Here is an 8066-nt window from a genome sequence, read left to right as displayed (position 1 = left end):
AACAAGTGTTGTCAAGGATGGGGAGAAAAGTAGACTTTTGGAGCACTGTTGGTGGGAGTGTACACTGTGCAGCTACTATGGAAAACAGTGTTGTGTTTCCTTTAAAAATTAAAAATAGAACTACTGTGTGTACCACTAATCCATTTCTGAGTATCTAAAGAAAACAAAAACACTACTTTATAAACATACCTGCATCTCCATGTTCATTGCAGCATTATTTTCAACAGCCAAGATATGGAAACAACCTAAGTGTCCACTGATAGATGAATGGATAAAGATGTGGTGTGTGCATACACACACACACACACACACACAAATGTAATACTACTCAGCCGTAAAAAATAAAATCTTGCCATTAGTGACAACATAAACGACCCTGAAGGCATTATGCTAAGTGAAATAAGTCTGACAAAGAAAGATAAATGCTGTATGATCTCACTTACATGTGCAATTTATACAATAACAATAACAGCCAGCACCCAAGCTCATAGATATGGAGGATAGATTGGTGATTGCCAGAGGTGAGGGGTGAGGGGAAGGGAGTCAAAAGGTACAGACTTCCAGTTGTAAAATAATTAAGTCATGGGGATGGAGTATACAGCATAGTAGCTATAGTTGATAATTCTATATTGCATATTTGAAAGTTGCTAAGAGAGTAGATCTAAAATCTCTCATTACAAAAAAAATTTTTTTGTAATTATGTATGACAATGGATGTTGTCATGACTTATTGTAATCATTTCACAATATATACAAATATTGAATAACTATGCTGTATACCTAAAACTCATATAATATTATATGTCAATTATACCTCAATAAAAAAAAGAAAATTAAAAAAAGTTTGCATGGACCTTGTTTGGATCCTGATTCAGTTAAGATAGCCATGAATGAAATTTTGAGACAATTATGAAATATGGCCTTGCACTGGGTAATATGTGATGTTAAGGAATTATTATTTTGTTAAACATGAAAGTGACGTTTTGGTAGTTTATTTACTTAAGGACTAACTTCTGAAAAATTTATAGATGATATGATGTGATGTAAGGTGGAAGATGAAACATGATTGACAGAAAGTTGATGTTTGTTATGTCAGTATGTGGAATTCATTCTATACTTATTTGACTTCTATGCATGATTAAAATTTTCCATAATAAAACTTTTAAAAGAAAAGCTTACTAAACTTTACCAGCAAGAAACCTAAAAACAGAGTTTCCCTGGGTTTGGATTTCAAACAATCTTGTGCACTAAAGGTGGACAAAAAGAAAATGGCCTGCATTGAGAGGAAGGGGAGTGAGAGGTAGGAAACCAGTGGGGACACACTCTCCATGTGTCCAATATACATCCTCTCAGCCCCAGGCCCATTTCTTCCAGAGCTCATAAAAAGATAACTGTTAAGAATCCCCACCGCGCTGCCTCAAATTTGGGATTAGGAAGGACAATGTTCCCCACGAGTGTAGAAAGAAATTTCTATTCTTGATGTGTGGCTTTACCCCCATCATCAAAGATATCTCTGCTTATGCCCATGGCCCCTGGAGTTGCTGCCTTATTTGCTTGTGAAGCAAGAAGATGAAAAGATAGAGACTAATTAAACCTATCATCATTGAGAAATGGGACTCCCTATGGTTCAGCTACATGGACCAGCAGGCTTTTGAAGTCCAACATATAGATGCATAATATAATAAAGGCTGAATTTAGAGGAAAAGCAAGGGATCTTGCTAATGGATATAGTCTGCTTTCCTGTTACAACAAGGGTAGTCTCCCCACAACTGGCTGTTTTGCAGTTTTGCATATTTGTTTCTTTGTTTTGAAAGACTGAGTGGAGAAGTCAGTAAGTTAAAATACAAAAAGTGTTGGAATTACTTTTTTAAAAGCCTGTTCCTCGCAAAAATCAACAGAATAGGCAAACTATTAGCTAGTTACTCAAAAGAAATAAAAGGAAAAAGCACAAATGCACAAAATAAGGAATGACAAAAGGGATATCATTATAGGAAAAAGAAAACCCTAAAAGACATAGGAGATTATTTTTGAAAAATTCTAAGGAAATAAATTGGAAAACCTAGATGAAATGGGTAATTTTCTAGGGAAACAGGGCTTATCAAAACTGAATGCAGTAAAGATCAAAGAGAAAAAAATTCTAGAGAAGAAAAAGAGAAAGTTATCAAGGAGCTACAACCCTCAAAAAGCACCTACCAGGGGCGCCTGGGTGGCTCAGCCAGTTAAGTGTTGGACTCTTGATTTTAGCTCAGGTCATGATCTCAGGGTAATGAGATTGAGCACCAAATTGGGCTCCACGTGGAGCCTGCTTAAGATTCTGTTCCTTTCCCATTGTCCCCTCCTCCACTGAATCATGCACCCACACACTCTCTCTGTAAACAACAACAAACAACAAAAAACAAAAACCACCTACCAAACCTCCAGAAACCAGATATCTCCAATGCCCTTTGAACTCTTCCTGAGCAAAAAAGAAAAACTTCCAATACTTTTTATTAGGTGAGTATAACACTGGTAAACTTGATGAATACTGCATTAAAAAGTACATGCAGATATTTAATATTTGATAAAGGTGATCTATCAAAACACTTTAGAAGATAGACATTTTCATAACAAGTACTGGGAAAGGTAACTATTTGGAAAAAGTTAAGATTGAATCCATATTTCACAGTATATTTCAGGATAAACTCCAAGTGGATCAGAGATCTAACTGCAAAAGCTCAAACCATACAAGTACTTCAAGAAAACATGGGTGAATTCATCTATTACCAAGGAGTGGGGGACAATCCAGAAACAATAAAGGAAAATAGTTTTAAACTCCAATATATTAAAACTTAAAATATTTTACATAGCAAAGAACATCATAATCAAATGAAAAAGAAAAATGTCCAAGTGGGAGCAAATATTTCTACTTATATTACAAAAAGGGATTAATCTCCCTAACATATAAAGAGCTCTTAAAAATCTAGAGGAAAAGGACCAGAAATCTATAAAAATGTTAGGCAAAAGACCAGAACAAACACATCAGAGAAAAATAAATGTAAATAGCAATTAAATGCACAAAGAGATCCATAAATCTCATTCACATGAGAAATATACATAAAATTAAACTGATTTAACATTTCTTATATGGGCAAAAAAATACAGAAGTTTGAAAATATATATTGTTGGTGAAAGCACAGAGAGGCATACACTGCTGTTGGGAAAATAGTACAACTCCACATGATCAGGGATTTGGCAATACCTAACAACATTTTACATGAATTTATACTTCGAGTAATCCCACTTTTAGACTGTACCAGGAAGATATATTACCATAAAGAAAATAATATATGCACAATGTTATTCATAATGCACTATTTGTACCATCAAAAATATTATAAACAACTCAAACATCTACTAAAATAGACTGGTTAAATAAACTATAGTTACTCCCACAAAATGATGTACAATGTAGCTGTAAAAACAAAATGAACAAGATCTCTCTGTGCCAATATAAAGTGTTCTTGCTGAAAACAGCAAAATGCAGAACAATGTAGATAAGTATGCTTCTTTTGTGCTAGAGAGGAAGGGGATAGAGAGGCAGATACATGATAAGTAGTAGAAAGAGAGAGATCTGCTCATTTGCTTATTATTTTCAAAATGAGACACTAAAAAAATAAACGAGAAACTAAGAAAATAGGCTATCCATGTGGGAAATAGAGTAGAAGGGATAAGAATGGAGACAATACTCTGAGGCTTCCATTTTATATAGTCTCGCCTTTGAGTCACATACATGTTTTACTGTGGTATAAGACCTAAATTAAGGCTTGATATGATGTGCTGCCTTGACATCTCGTCAATCAGGAGGGTCTTGAACGGAAGTTCCCCTCCCTGCTCTGCTCCTCAGAGGGACCAGGCAACGTTCTTATTTGCCTCTGAGCACAGGTTTCAGTTTTCTGCCGGCCCACAGAATTATTCGATGAGCCGATCACAGCCTTCTGCAGGAGCCAATCACATCCGCCGAGAGGAGTCAATCACGTCCTTTGCAGGAACCAGGAGGCAGCCCATCCTCTTGATACTACAAAAGCCACAGCTCCTTCAGTTCAGTCTGTTCTTGAATACAACCCCTGTGTGATCCTGCATGAAGTATGTGTCCTTCTCCCCTATGCTGTGAGCATAAGTGACTAATAAACTGCTATCTTATTGGTACAGTGTCAGGTGTTACATGTCTGGCTATTCCCCTAATCCTAGGGCAAGAATCTCTCCCTCATCAATGGGATGAATAGGAAGCAGTTAAAACATTTACATAATCAAAAACAAAACTTGAAAAAAAAACAGCAAAAAATTGAAAACTAACTGAAACCAAATATAAGATATATTCTTATATCAGAAAAAGAATTATTTCAAAGGACTTTTGACTTTATTTTTAGTGGAATATATTCTAAGATTTAATGATAACAGTACTATAATTTTGAAATTACTTTATGTATCTGTAGGACAGAGAAAATTAGGAAATAGATTACTAGGGACCCAGATTTTCAGTGGAAACAAAAAGAGACACAAATAGAACATCAAAGAAGAAAAATTGTAATGTTAAATGTTAATTTGAAATATCTAATGAAAATTCATGATTTTTTAAAGGTATGTATATAGATCTCTGTCCATTACCCTCGATGCAGTATCATCTTTATAGTAATGAGCATCACTAGTTCCATTATCTTGATTTCCATATTCTATCCCCCAGTTAAAGAAACCAGGATTTCCTGGAGAAATGGCTTAAGCACACGGTGACAGTAGAGTATCTTCTTGTGCAGAAAACACAGAGGTGCTCAAATATGACATACAAACCAACAGAGAGTAGCTACCACTGATAATATCTGGCCTATTTTTTTTTTAAGATTTTATTTATTTGACAGAGAGGGACACAGCGAGAGAGGGAACACAAGCAGGGGGAGCGAGAGAGGGAGAAGCAGGCTTCCCGTGGAGCAGGGAGCCTGATGCGGGGCTCGATCCCAGGACCCTGGGATCATGACCTGAGCCGAAGGCAGACACTTAACGACTGAGCCACTCAGGCGCCCCAAGGCCTATTTTAAACATCAAGAAGAATAAGGACTGTAATTCACTGAACTCGTTGAATCCATAAAAATCCACAAGTCCAAGCTTATAGTAAAAAAAAAAAAAAAAAAAGACCCCAGAGCCCCAGAGTCCCAGCCAGTTCCTACTGCAGTTGCACAATGGCCCACCTCCTCTTTCCTTTCAACATGACAGATACTGCTGTGTCCTTCACCAAGGACTTCCTGGCAAGTGGAGTGGCTGCAGTCATCTCCAAGACAGTGGTAGCACCCACTGAGTGGGTGAGCTATTGCTGCAGGTACAGCATGCCAGCAAGCAAATCACCACAGATAAGCAATACAAGGGCATTATAGACTGTGTGGTTCGTATCCCCACGGAGCAGCAAGTCCTATCCTTCTGCCTGGTCACCTGGCCAACGTCAACAGATACTTCCCTGCTCAGGCTCTCAACTCTGCCTTCAAAGATAAATGCAAGCAGATCTTCCTGGATGGTGTGGACAAGAGAACCGGTTTGGGCACTACTTTGCAGGGAATCTGGCATCCGGTGGTGTCACTGGGGCCACATCCTTGTGTTTTGGTGTCCTCTTGATTTTGCCCTTATCAGGCTAGCAGTGGATGTGGACGAAACTGGAGCTGAAAGGAAATTCAGAGGCCTCAGTGACTACAGATCTGCAAATCTGGTGGAATTAAGGGCCTATACCAAGTTTAATGTGTCTGTACAGGGTATGCTCAGCCACTGAGCTGCCTACTTCCGTATGTATGACACTGCAAAGGGAATGCTTCCAGATCCCAAGGACACTCCCATCTTCATCAGTGGGATGATCGCACAATCTGTCACAGTGGTTGCTGGGTTGACTTCCTCTCCATCTGACACTGTTTGTGGCCACATGACAGTGCAGTCAGGGCGCAGAGGAACTGATATCATGTATAAGGCATGCTTGACTGCTGGAGGAAGATTGCTCATGATAAAGGAGCCAAAGCTTTTTTCAAGGGTTCATGGTCCAATGTTCTCAGGTGCTTTTGTGCTTGTCTTATATGATGAAATCAAGAAGTTCCCGTAAGTTATTTCCTAGTTTTTACCCCTTGTGAACAGGCATGTTGTATCATGTAACATATCTTGAACCTTCTTGACAGACTGTTGGCTGTCTGTTTATCAATGGCAACTATTTACTGGCTGAAAATGGGAAGTGATAATATTCATCTGACCAGTTTTCTCTTAAAGCCATTTCCATGATGATGGGACTCAATTATATTTTTTATTTCAGTCACTCCTGATAAATAAGTTTGAAGAAATAAAAAATATCTGAAATTAAAAAATAAAAAATAAGTAAAAGTGGGAAAAAAAGAAATTAACCTATTTGCCAGCATTAAAGGTGATATCATCTCCTTACTCAGGAAATCAGTAATTTAAGGGTAACCTAGGATTTATCCTCCATCATTGGAAGGAAGTATAATGCATCCTTAGTTCACAAAGGGAAGTTTTTTAAAATGTCTTGAAACAGAAAGAAAGGCATGCCCGATAACGAATGAAGGAGGAATGACAGAAGTAGAAAATTATCCATACGACAAACTTCAATGAGATGTATTCAGGCAAGAATTATCAATAAATACTAAATCCAGTAAGTAAAAGTTTGGGGGGGAATAGAACATCTGCACAGTGCCAGATGACCATGGCAATGACAAAGGGAAAACTTATTTGTACAATGGAAAAAATCTGACTGCCACCACCCCAACTTAGTGCTCAAATTAGCATCACTAATGATGAAGCTGTGAGAGACCACATGCCTCTTGAAATGATGCAATATGAACTATGCAGATCATCTATGTCGTGTCCTTACCAAAAATATTTACTCTGACTCTACTGGTCTAGCATCTTCACATTGTTAATGTCATGAATAAAAGAGTCTACATTAAAAGAAACATAATAATCAATGCATGATTTTATCATAGTTGGATGAAACTGCTATAGAGGGTATTTTGGAGACAATGGAAATGTGTATTATAGACTAGTTAGCAAATGATATAAGAAAACTGTTCATCTTTTTGGGTGCCATATGGTATCATAATATAAGGAAATATTTTTTAGAAGATATTTGCTGAATTGTTTGTAATGGAACTGTCATAAGATTGCAAATTATTTTAAAATGGTTCAGCAAAAGTTTGCTGACAGCAAATAGAGTAAAATGGCAATGTTTTTTCAATGTGAGTGATAGACATATGATTTACTATTCTTTCAACTGTTCTATGCAACTGAAAATGTTTATAATAAAAATTTATAAGATTGTCATTTTATATCATCTACTTTTTAAAAACACATAAGGCATTGCTAAGCTTGTAGCTGGCCAATGGTCCCGCTGAGAAAAAGCAAATGGGTAAACTTCAAAAATCCTCTAACGTGTAAAGGCATCAAAGAGTTGCTGATACAACCAAAATTAGAGGGCACAGGGCTCTAGAGCAAGGAGAACTGTGGAGAGATGTGCTGACTTCTGCAGCCTCTTTTGTTCTGGGAGATATTTGCCACATCTGGCTCAGGGCAAGAGGCTGTGCACCCGGACTTTGCCTAAGCACAAGGTCGCTGCTGGAGGACAGAGAAACCAGAGACCTTCAGTGGTCTCATGGAGAGACAAGACCAAAGACTTGAAGGGCTGATGGCCAGGTAGAAACAGAAGGGCAGAGAACTGAGCCTAATACATAGGCTATTTTCTCCCCAAGACATTTGTCAAATTCTGGAGCTGTTGAGGGCATTAAGCTAAAAGCCATGAAGAAACCTGCTGAAAAGCTGAGTGGGATTTTCTGCAGTGTCCCTGTGATGTGCGTGAGGATTCAAGTTCAAGACCACCAGGGGAAGGTACCCCAGTGAACATACAAGGCTCTCTGTTAAAAGATCTTAAAAACTACCCTTTGGGTACAGAAGAAAATTAGAGGTGGACAGAACCTTTGATAAACTGCAACCAGTCTTAACTCTGCCTAATCCCTGACTGGATTTGAGGAATCAGCTATCATTCTTTCTGCTGAGATA

General features: G+C 37.8%; 1 pseudogene; it reads left to right on the top strand.

The window, feature by feature from the left end:
• Positions 1-5236: 5236 nt before the first annotated feature.
• On the top strand, positions 5237-6108 carry LOC110574291 (annotated as a pseudogene).
• Positions 6109-8066: the final 1958 nt, after the last annotated feature.

Source organism: Neomonachus schauinslandi, chromosome 12, assembly GCF_002201575.2.
Source record: "Neomonachus schauinslandi chromosome 12, ASM220157v2, whole genome shotgun sequence".
Lineage (NCBI taxonomy): Eukaryota > Metazoa > Chordata > Mammalia > Carnivora > Phocidae > Neomonachus > Neomonachus schauinslandi.
The sequence above is the reverse complement of the archived record's forward strand: the minus strand, read 5'-3'. Positions and strand labels throughout refer to the sequence as shown.